Here is a 13,274-nt window from a genome sequence, read left to right on the forward strand (position 1 = left end):
ATTCACCAAGAAGACAATGGTTTATTTCTGGACTCTCAAGTCTGCTCCATTGACCAATATGTTTACTTTATGTCAGTGCCATACTGTCTTGATTACTGTAGCTTTGTAGTAAGTGTTGAAATTGGGAACTGTGGGTCTTCCAGCTATGTTCTTCTTTTTCAAGTATCAATGGTATTTTTCTTAATTGGACAACTTCACTGAAAATATCTCTTTGACTCTAAAATGAATGTCTTAGATGTTTCTTCCTATACATTGGTATCTGCTTTTAGTAATTACCATCTTGGTCTTTTGGGTTAAAGCAAATGACTTGGTTTTAATCTTATGTCTGGCAAAATTTACTATGAAATTTGAAACAAACATGAGGAATTTTAAAAGGATTGTTGCTTTTTAACTCACATAAATTTTACTTCTAAAGGTTCTTCCAATAAAGGTACACACTGTGTGGTCGTCTCTGTTGCAACTGAGCAAAGAGCCAGGATTGGAAGTATTAGCTTTCATGGGGCCCAGGTAAGTTGCCACATGTTGCAAGTGGTAGGTTCCATAATTGAGAGAAAAGAATGAAAGAAAGTGTCTAGGAAGAAAAGAAGAGTACCAATGTAACAGGAATTGGAAGCCAGCAAAATGAAGTAAGTTAACTTTATACTTTTGGTCATTTTTGTTTCCAAAGAAGCATTAAGTTTGATTGTTAGAACTGCATGATGAGATGAAAAAAAATTTGGTGAATGGCCTTGTTCTCTAAGAGGACACTAGAATTCTAATTAAAAAAAGAACAATTTCATCATTTTCAAAAAACATTGCTGACTACTCTAAGATTCTAATTTTGAAGATAAGCAAGAGCCCCAGATGAGATAACCAAAATTATCCAGATGGCAGTCATCCAAGCCACTACTAAAAAAACCAGATCCTCTAGCTCCTGGGTCAGATTTAATATAGGTTTACCTTCAGAAGAAGTTACAACATATAGGACTTTCGTTTTAGAGAAAGAGTTGAGAGGAAAACAGAAACAATAGGAGATGGTACAACCTTGTATAATTGCATTCCTTAATTTTATATATATGGCACAGGAAGTCAGGTATATCAATGAAAACTTGTGTTTATGTCTCCTGGTGAATCCTATTATCTGCCTAATGCCCTATTTTAAGACTGTGCTAGAATCCCCATCCCAGGCTGATTGCACTGAGCAATTACTGATCTGCATCGCTCTCGACTGGAGGCCCCAGAAAACAAATAAAAGACCCTTGGCCATAGCCACTACTAAGTTCCTTTCTTCTGCTGTCTCCAAGTTGAGAAAAAGCAAACAATTGGAAAACATATTTTAGGATATCATCCGGGAACACAGGCCCAATGCTTTGTGCTTTTCTTTTTTGCACATGCTCCATTCTTCTCCCATAGGATGATAAACATAAACCCTAATGTCACCCCAGAGCTGTGGATGGCACCCAAGGAGTGCCAAGCCATGATCTACAGCCAGCTGCCAAGTGGGAGAAGAGCCCACACTTGCAGAGCATTGACAGGGAACATGGCTGCAACTGTGAAGAAATACACGAGAGCCATATGACTGGACAAGAGCCAACTAACTGGCCACTCTGACTGAGTGCTACTGACCGGATCACACCTCAGAACCTTAAGACCAAAAATACCTCACTAACATAACCCCCTGTGAAACCAAAGACAAGAAGTCAGTTACAAATAAAAACCCTGTACAAAGGCTCAGCTATGTGAAAACATCCAGAAAAGAAGCCTGTTAACTGTACTCAGTCTACATCACAGTTAAAGGAACACCCACATGCAGATATGAAAATGAGCTAACTTAAGTACTCTGGCAATTCCAAGGACCAGATTGTCCTATGTCCTCCAAATGATTGTACCAGCACTCCAACAAAAGTTCTTAGGTTGAGCTGGCTGAAATGACAGGAATAGAATGCAGAATATGGAATGAAGATGATTGAGATTCAAGAGAACATCAAAACCCAATCCAAGGAACCTAAGAATCACAATAATAAAATACAGGAGCTGACAGATGAAGTAGCCAGGATGAAAAAAGAACCTAATTGATTTGATAGAACTGAAAAACACACTACAGGATTTTCACAATGCAATTGCAAGTATTAACAGCAGAATAGGCCAAGCTAAGGTAAGACTCTGATCTTAAAGATCAGTTCTCTGAAATAAAACAGTCAGACAAAAAAGAAAGGAAAAGGAAAAAGAGAAAGAACAAACATATCCTCTGAGAAATATGGGATCTTGTAAAGAGGGAAAATGTACAAATCACTGGCCTCCCCAAAAGGGATAGGGAAAAATGAAACAACATGGAAAACATATTTTAGGGTATCATTTATAAAAACTTCCCCAACCTCACTATAGAGGCCAATAGTCAAATTCAGGAAACACAAGGAACCCCTGCAAGAATCTACATAAGATTACCCCAAGACACAACGATCATCAGATTTTCCAAGGTTGAAATGAAAAAGAGAATGTTAAAGGCAGCTAGAAAGAAAGGGCAGGTCACCAAAGGGCAGGAACTCCATCAGGCTAACAAAGAACCTCTCAGCAGAAACCCTACAAGTCAAGAGAGATTGGGGGCCTATACTCAACATTCTTAGAGAAAAAAATTTTCAACTAAGAATTTCATATACAACTAAATGAAGCTTTCTACATGGAAAAAAAAAAAAGTAAGATTCTTTTCAGATAAGCAAATGCTTAGGGAACTCATTACAACCAGACCCACTTTACAAAAGATCTTGAAATGAGCACTAAATATGGAAAGAAAAGACTCTAACTAGCCAATACAAAAAAACAGTTAAATACACAGACTAGTGACACTATAAAGCAACTACGCAAACAAGCTTGCATAATATCCAGCTATCAATGCAATGACAGGTTTAAATCCACACATGTCAATACTAACCTTGATAGTAAATGAGCTAAATGCCCCATTTAAACAGCAAAGAGTGGTAATCTGAACAAAAAAGAAAGACCCAATGATATTCAGTCCTCAAGAGACCCATCTCACTTGCAGTGATACCAATACACTCAAAATAAAGGGATGGAGGAAAATCTACCAAGCAAATGGAAAAACAGAAAAAACAGGGGTTGCAACTCTTAATTTGAGACAAAACTGTTTTAAATCAACAAAGAAAAAAAAAAGACACAGACGGAATTACATAATGGTAAAAGGTTCAATTCAATGAGAAGACCTAACTATACTACATATACAGCACTCAACACAGGAGAATCTAGATTTATAAAGCAAGTTCTTAGAGACCTAAAAAGAGACTTAGACTCCCACACAATAATAGTGGGAGGCTTCAATGCTCCACTGACAGTATTAGACAGATGACTGAGGCAGAATTAACAAAGATATTCAGGACCTTAACTAAATGTTGAAGCAAATGGCTCTAATAGACCTCTACAGAACTTTCTACTTTCAAAACAACAGAATATACATTCTTCTCATTGCCACATAGCACGTACTATAAAATCAAGATCACGGTCAGAAATGAAACAATACTCAGCAAGTGCAAAAGAACCAAAATGATATCAAACACACTCTCAGACCACAGCACAATAAAAACAGAAGTCAAGACTAGGAAAGTCACTCAAAACCATACAACCACGTGGATATTAAACAATGTGCTCCTGAATGACTTCTTGGAAAATAATGAAATAAAGGCAGAAATCAAAAAGCTATTTGAAACTAATGAGAAGAAAAATACAACATACCACTGTCTCTGAAACACAACTAAGGCAGTGTACAGAGGGAAATTTATGGCAGTAAATGCCCACATCAAAAAATTAGAAAGATCACAAATTGGCAGCCTAACATCACAACTGAAAGAATTAGAGAAGCAAGAGCAAATCAACCCCAAATCTAACAGAAGACAAACAATAATAAATATCAGAGCTGAACTGAAGGAAATTAAGACATGAAAAACCATTCAAATGATCAACCAATCTTTCACTGGTCTTTTGAAATAAATTAATAAAATAGTCCACTAGCTAGACTAATGAAAATATAGAGAGAAGATCCAAACAGACATGACTGGAAACAACAAAGAAGATGTTACCACCCACCCCACAGAAACACAAATAACTCTCAGAAACTATTATGTACACCTTTAGGCACACAAACTGGAAAGCCTAGAAGAGATGGATAAATTCCTGGACACATACCCTCCAAAGACTAAACCAGAAATAAATTGATTCCCCAAGCAGACCAATAATAAGCTCCAAAATTGAACCAGTAATAAATAGCCTACCGACCAAAAATCCCAGTACCACATGGATTTACAGCTGAATTCTATCAGTTGTACAAAGAAAAGCTGGTACCATTCCTATTGAAACTATTCCAGAAAAATGAGGAGGAGGGACTCCTCCAAAGCTCATTCTTTGAGGCCAGCATCACCCTGATAGTAATCTTGCAGAGACACAAGAAAAAAAAAAAAGAAAAAAAGAAAAAAGAAAACTTCAGGCCAATATCTTTGATGTATTTTGATGCAAAAATCCTCAATTAAATACTTGCAAACCAAATCTGGCATCATGTCAAAAAGTTAATCCACCATGAAGAAGTAGGCTTTATCTCTGGGATGCAAGGTTGGTTCAACATATGCAAATCAATAAATATGATTCATCACATAAACAGAACTAAAACCAAAAACCACAGGATTATCTCAATACATGCAGAAAGGCTTTCAATAAAATTCAATATCACTTCATGTTAAAACTCTCAAAGAACTACATATTGAAGGAACTACCTCAAAATAATAAGAGCCATACATGACAAACCCACAGCCAACATCATACTGAATGTGTAAAAGATATAACTGTTCCATTTGAAAACTGGCACAAGACAAGGATACCCCCTCTCACTACTTTCATTCAATATAGTATTGGCAGTCCTGGTCAGAGTGACCAGGCAAAAGAAAGACATAAAGGGCACCCAAATTGGAAGAGAGAAAGTCAAACTTTCTCTGTTTGCAGAAGACATGATTCTATATCTAGAAAAACCCATGGCTGGGCATGGTGGCTCATACCTGTAATCCTAGAACTTTGGGAGGCTGAGGCGGGAGGATCACCTGAGGTCAGGGATTCGAGACCAGCCTGGCCAATATGATGAAACCCCATCTCTACTAAAAATACCAAAATTAGACAGGAGAATTGCCTGAATCCAGGAAGTGGAGGTTGCAGTGAGCTGAGATTGCACCACTGCACCCCAGCCTGAGCAAGAGAGTGAGACTCTGTCAAAAAACAAACAAACAAACAAAAACTATAGTCTCAACCCAAAAGCTCCTTCAACTGATAAACAACTTCAGCAAAGATTCTGGATAGAAATCAACATTAGAAACTCAGCATCATTCCTATACACCAATAACAGCCAAGCCAGGAGCCAAATCAGGAGTGCAATCCCATTCACATTTGCCACAAAAAGAATAAAATACATAGGAATACAGCTAACTAGGGAGGTGGAATATCTTTAGACAGAGAACCACAAAACTGTGCTCAAGGATATCAGAGAAGACACAAACAAGTGGAAAAACATTCAATGTTCATGGATAGGAGGAATCAATATCATTAAAATTCCCATGCTGTCCAAAGCAATTTACATATTCAATGCTATTCTTATCAAACTAACAATGACATTCTTCATAGAACTAGAAAAAAAATCCATTTTAACATACATATGGAGCCAAAAAAGAGCCCAAATACCCAAGGCAATCCTAAGCAAAAGGATCAAAGTTGGAGGCATCATGCAACCCAACTTCAAACTATACTACAGGGCTACAGTGACCAAAACAGCATGGTACAGGTACAAAAACAGACTTATAGACCAGTGGAACAGAATTGAGATCCAAGAAATAAGGTTGCACACTTACAAGCATCTGATCTTCAACAAAGCTGAGAAAAACCAACAATGGGGAAAATACTCCCCTATTCAATAAATAGTGCTGGGATAACTGGCTAGCCATATACAGAAGATTGAAACTGCACCCCTTCCTTACACCCTATAAAAAATCAACTTAAGATAAATTAAAAACTTAAATGTAAAGCCCCAAACTATACAAAAGCTGGAAAACAACCTAGGCAATACCATTCTGGGCTAGAAATGGGCGAAGATTTCAGCATGAAGATGCCAAAAGCAATCGCATCAAAAGCAAAAATTGACAAATGGGATCTAATTGAACTAAGGAGCTTCTGCACAGCAAAAGAAACAGAGAAACCCAAAGAAACCCAGTAAAAAGTGGACAAAGGACCTGAGCAGACACTTTGCAAAAGAAAACATACATGCAACTAACAGTCATATAAGAAAACCCTCAATAATACTGATCATTTAAGAAATGCAAATCAAAACTACAGTGAGATATCATCTTATACCAGTCAGAATGGCTACTATTAAAAAGTCAAAAAATAACAGATGCTGGCAAGGCTGCAGAGAAAAAAGGAGTACTTATTCACTGTTGGTGAGAGATAAACTAGTTCAACCACTGTGGAAGGTAGTGTAGCAATTCCTCAAAGACCTACAGGCAGAAGTATTATTGACTCATCTATCCCATTACTGGGTATATAACCAAAGGAATATAAATTATTCTACTGTAAAGACACATGCATGTGTATGTTCATTCTAGCAATATTCACAATAGCAAGAACATGAAATCAACTTAAATGTCCATCAGTGGTAGACTGGATAAAGAAAATGTGGTATAAATATGCAGTGGAATACAACACAGACATGAAGAATAATAAGACCATGCCCTTTTCAGGGACATGGATGGAGCTGGAAGCCATCATCCTTAGCAAACTAATGCAGACACAGAAAACCATAATTATCTGTTATTTTGTGTGGGTATATATATTCCTTGCTTCCCGGAGATTAGTAGAAAAGAAAAAATAAGAACATAAAGAGCTTAATTAAATCTCTTTGACAAACTAGCTCAATAAAAAAGGTTAAATTGATTTTCTTATCATTCAGCCTTCATGCACATTGTTGCATTTTTGAAGGAAAAAGAGATTATGCATCTTTTATTTTTAAAAAATATCTGAGTTTACTGGCTTCCACTTTCCAAGCCTGAAATCTCTGAGATATTTTGAGGAGGAGAAAGTAACAAAGGCCACCATGTTCTTCCTCTCTCAAAATTATCCTCCAAGGAGAGTTTTGCCACTTCACATTTTCTTAAGTATGGCTCATGAAGCAGCCTCTTAGGAAGAAGGAATAGATAATAAATGAAATTCATTAGTAGTATTAAGTTACAACTCGGAAATATGTTTCAGAAAGTCCAATAGCATCAGCCTTAACAACACTTTTCTCTCAGTGTCTGCCTTTGTACCAAGCTCTCAGATTGCCAAAATGGCACTATGGTGAAAGAATAATTACTTGGTGGCATCTGACCAATTTCTTGTGGTTTTATTTTGTTTGTTTTTTTTGTTTGTTTGTTTTGAGACTTTAAGTATTTCTCCACATTACATGTTAGCAAGTGATCCTGGCTGGAGGAATGTTCCTATATCTGTCCACTGAGTCTTCTCAGTTCTCGCCCCTACTCCCAGGCATTTCCCTCCTCATATTACTTGAGAGAGTCTGTTTTCTCTCTTTGCACCTAGGTCCTTCTATGTCCTTCTCCTGTAATGCACATCTTCCATGATTCCCAGTGCTTACACATAATTTCTTTTAAATGAGTAAAAATTGCTTCTTTTAGCCAAAACCTTTTCTATGTGTAACCATTACAGAAGAGGGAAAGTCAATGTTAGGGAGGAAGTACAATACGTGCTATGCTTGTACAATCAAGAGAGAAACATGAAAATTATAGAAAAAGACCAATGGCTATGAAAGCAAACAGAAACATGCTTGGATATTTATGTCAAGTTGCAGACACTGGTGGTAGCTTTTCCTATTTCAAACATCCTTTTCTTTTGATGTAACAAAATATTAATTTTATTTGGGTTGCCAATGGGCTTTTTACAACGATTCAACCCCTAAGACTTGCTTGTAACTATATGTAATCATGTGACACAAATCTGCCTGATGGGATGTGGAAAAAGAAGTAAATCCATTTGACATTTTACCTTTTTCTTTCTTCTTCTTTCTTTCCTGGAATAAATATATGATTCCCAAACTGAGAGAAATTGTCTTGCGACCTTGAGGAACAAACCACAGAATATTGTTGGCTGAGAAAAGATACCTAGACTGTCAACCACACATCTCTTGACACCTTAGAAAAATTAACTACATTGCTTGTGTGTGCTATTGAGTATTTGGAAGCATCTAAATATAATCCCAATATGTTTGTGCATGAGTATATATGTCTCTGTATGTGCATTATAAATTATAATACCAACTGTACTCCTAAGTCTAGAAATAATCTTTTAAAACACATTATAAGTGTTTCATAAATGAATATAACCAACATTTATTTAACTAATGCCCCATTACAAATGTTTACACTATAGCTTCTCAAAAAAGGATAATACTATTCTTCTAAGGGGACAGAAACATGTGTTAGTGGAGTGTTTCTGGTTGTTTCAAAGGTTGATGTAGGCACATTTCTGGAATTTCATGGATGAATGAAAGGAATGTAAAATCTCCTGTAATTCACAGGCCAGGCACACAAATGAAGAACTGGTCACCTAACGTGCCAATACAGCCCTACTGAGAGCCAGCAGTTTAGGGGTTTTATACTTTTTTAACATTATAAACAATATAAACATGTTTTGATGAAAATTTTTGTAGAAGCAGCTAATTATTTTCTTAGTGGAAATCACCTAGAGATAAAAATACTAAAAATACTGGGTCCAAATTCAGTTACTTTAAGATTTTAGGATTCTGCATGCATGCATGTACATACATACAATTTTTTCCAAGTTGTTTTTCAGAAAATCTGTGCTAATAAATTTTGAAATTATTTACATTTTGCCAAGATAAGGAAATTAGTCTTTTAACAGTAGTGGTTGCTTAAAGCAGGGGTTTACTTGATGGTGGTAGAGATGATGGTAGATAATGATAGTTAACTGATAGTATAGAGTTCATTTCATCTCTACCATCAGGTTCCATGCCATTGCTACTGTGTACATCGCTGTGGGGCTTTCAAATTTAGGTGTCCAGGCTACATCTGAGGTCTCCTGAACCAGGTGCCCATAGGTAGCGTCCCCGTGCTGTCGTGGGCAAGCCTCACAGGAGTGTGCACCGTGATGCGTGCAAGTGACTCCAGAGCATGTCAATGAACTGGTCTTGTGTCCTCAGGGGTGGAGCAGGTATTAAGAAAGGCTTCATTTTTCCTTTTTTAAAAATAGCAAATTAGGACGGGCGCGGTGGCTCACGCTTGTAATCCCAGCACTTTGGGAGGCCGAGGCGGGCGGATCACGAGGTCTAGAGATTGAGACCATCCTGGCTAACACGGTGAAACCCCGTCTCTACTAAAAACACAAAAAACTAGCCGGGCATGGTGGCGGGCGCCTGTAGTCCCAGCTACTCGGGAGGCTGAGGCAGGAGAATGGCCGGAACCCGGGAGGCGGAGCTTGCAGTGAGCCGAGATCCGGCCACTGCACTCTAGCCTGGGCGACAGAGTGAGACTCAAAAAAAAAAAAAAAAAAAAAAAAGAAAAGAAAAAAATAGCAAATTTAAAAAAATAGCAAATTAGTAGTATCCTATAAGTTCAAATAAAAGAATATCATTTCTCCTTTGGGGTTAAAGAGCCAGGGAATGCTTCTTTGAGATGCTCTGATCCATTGCTTGCTGAAAGCTGACTCTCACTTAGCAAAGGCTGCGATGTGCAACTTTTCATCTGGTGTCCAGTGCCCTGGATAAGAACACCCCAACTTCCATTCAGTCTTTATTTTCTGCTATTGGCTTCCATAACACCCACGCCCTCCTGATCGAGGTAAAATTCAAATGCCATTTTCTCCATGCAACCTTCACATACAGAAAAAATGTATATGTATTTTACTTATGTTCTCTTAGAAACAATGAAGTCATTCTCTCAATAATTGTAACAATGAAAACAGAAGAACAAACATTTGCATAGAATTTTGTGGACTACAAGCAGCCTTAGGAGGTACTTTTATTTTTTTAATTTAAAGATGAGGAAATAAAATATTGACTTGTTTGTGATAGGAAGAAAGAATGAGGCCTCTTAGAAATTCCTGTTGTAAAAATGAGTTCAAATACGCTGTGAATTTCTTTGTGACTTAAAATTATCCTAGTAAATGATTAATAAATCATATTTTGTTTAGTATGATTCTAAAACTTAAAATGAGGTATACATATTATATAAAATTTAGGAAATAGAAAAAGCCTTAACATAGAAGTTTAACATCACCACGATGACTGTTAATATTTTAGGGTGTTATGCATGAGTACAAATAATTGTATTTGTGTATTTGTATATGTACATTCTTTTGTACATATCAGATAATAAAGTATGTCCTGCAATGTGTGACATATTTATCCTTTTATTTCTAGTGTTCAGCACCTGTCATGGCAGTCAAGGGATCCTCAATATGTGTTGAATGCTGGGCCTGGAGGAAAAATGTCAGAATTGTTTTAGACTGTGATTTTTTCCATGTGTACAACGTTAGAATTTGTTTTCTCAAGTACTAAATATCTGCTCACATGACAATACAAAATATGAGTTCTCTTTTATGGAGGAAAGTACTGAAGTTCGGAAAAAAAATGATTTGTCTCACATTGCACAGGTAATAAATTAGAACGCAATTGGAGTCTAGGTCTTCATATTTTAAGTTCTGTGTCTTCATGTTTTAAGTTGAGGATTTCTCTAGCGCAGTCTCCTCAAGTTCCTTTGGCTTCCTGGTTAAGATTACATTAAAAGGTGAAATACAACTTACTTTCATGAATTTAAGAATGCTGCAATAAAAATGAATGTGTGTGTGCTTTCGTTTTAGAATCACACTAAACATACATACATAAATATATAAATTTGTAGAAGGATTACACTAAACTGCTATTTATCACATCAAATTTAACAACCTCCTTATAAACGCACACACTGAAATGGCCTGGTTACCTGAAACTCTGTGGGTTTCTGCCTATAGCCATCCACATCCCTGTGTGGCTAGCTATATCATGTGCAGACAGGAAGAAGTCTGACTTTAAGATGGTATCTTGTATTTGAGAAAATGTTAATGGAAACGCTTATACACAAACCATCTGTCAAGGCTATTCATATATGGGGGAAAAAAAAAGACTAACTGTGCCCTTTGAAGTAATACTATGATAATGTGGTTTACTGGGATACAAATCAGGAGCTCTGATTATATGATGTTCCTGTAATTTGTATGTCTCATTGCCAGTATTATTGCTCTGTTTGCAGTTTATAATTTTTGAAATTATTATATTGCCTTTTAAATTGTTAATACTAGCTGTAAATGGCACAATTGCTGACATGAAAGACAGGATAGGGTATAAATCTTTTTTCCCTTACCGCTCCTCATTGACCTAAATACTTCTACTCCTACTCCTCACCGCCATTATTTCAGCCTTTTAATTTGGATTCCTTGATGCTACAACAGATTTGTATGTCAGTATCTCAATTTTTTAAACATAAAGAATGTGCATGTGACTGCTCTTTCTTACCCAGGAACAGTAAGATAATATTAAAGAGGGCTAATGAAAAAGAAATGACCCCTATGTACTTTGTGAAAATAAGAAGGAACCAAAATCCAAGACTTCGCAAAGGAAACAATTCAACTTCAAAGGTTGTACAAAGTAAATGAAGCACCAACTGTGCGTTTAAATGGATGATGGAAGAAATGGCTGCCATCCACATTTTACCCTCAGGAGCTTTTGGTTTTCATCCAGACACAACAAATACAATAAAAGATACAAAGAGACTACATGGAAAAGATAAATTTATTATATAAAACATATAATATATACATCTTTAACTATAAAGATAGAATTGTAAGTACTTAAATAAGTGATACAGGGGCAGGGTGCAGTGGCTCATGCCTGTAATCCCAGCACGTTGGGAGGCTGAGGTGGGCAGATTGCCTGAACTCAGGAGTTCCAGAAAACCCCATCCCTACTAAAATACTCAAAATTACCCAGGCTTGGCAGCGTGGCCTGTAATCGCAGCTACTTGGGAGGCTGAGACAGGAGAACCACTTGAATCCGGGAGGTGGACATTGCAGTAAGCCGAGATCACACCATAGCACTTTAGCCAGTGTGACAGAGCAAGACTCCATCTCCAAAAATACAAACAAAAAAGAAGTGATACAGGTATGATGTATAAGAGTTTGAGGGAGCAATCAATTTAATTTGGAAAGACATATAATTCTGATTAAATCTTAAAGGTATTTTGTATCCTACACATGTCTCATAGGGACACTCTCCAAGGTCGAAACAATTCCACATCAGAACTTCTAAATTCTTTTTTTTCATTTTTTTTTTTTTTTCCTGTGGACAAGAAAAAATTTCAGGCCTTGCTTTATTCTCATGTAATCATCTCTGGTGAACACACTGAGCATTTTCTTCTCTGAATCACATTGGGTGACATCACACATGAATACTGACATGAGGAATTTGAGCCAGAGCTTCCCTTTACCCATGAAGGTAGGTGAGCATCACCTTTGTGGGTGGGGAAGTTCTCCTGCCATTGGCTGGTCACTTGTTTGCTTGTAAAAAACACAAGTCACCTTTCCCAACTGTGTGAACACGAACAGGTTCGCTGCCTTCAGCTTTGAGTAATATAATTTTCAGTACTTTAGGCCTTGCCTTTCAGAGCTTGTTGATAACCCCTGGACTCTTTCTCATCTAGGGTAACATCTAGGCCTTGTGACCCCCTTGTAGGAAATGTTGAGTGAAAGAAAATTCAATGAATACCCAATAAAATATGAACTCTATTTTCTCATTCTATGTAGTTCAGGAAACGCATATTTTTATTGGGTTTATAAGTTAAGAAGTGTATTTAGAATGGTCCTTGAACTGAAGTGAACTTACATTCAGGTAAAGGTAGTATTGCTACAATTACAATCTTGTTATCATCATGCTTGTGTTGGAGATCCTACACAAGAACAATTTGGTTTGTGTAAACATGGTATATTTCTTGGCCAATAAAATTAAATTAAAACTTCCTTTAGCCAAATGGAAACAGTTTAGATTGACTACTAGGAACCCAAACCTCTATAGTAAATGTAACCAAAAAAATTAAGGAAATACAAATTACATAGCTTGACGGGGACATGGAAAATATAATTATATTATATAAAATATATAATATAGGCATATTGATATATTTTAATATAATATATAATACATATTTATATATAAT

This window comes from Macaca nemestrina, chromosome 7 (genome assembly GCF_043159975.1).
Source record: "Macaca nemestrina isolate mMacNem1 chromosome 7, mMacNem.hap1, whole genome shotgun sequence".
NCBI classification, from domain to species: Eukaryota; Metazoa; Chordata; class Mammalia; order Primates; family Cercopithecidae; genus Macaca; species Macaca nemestrina.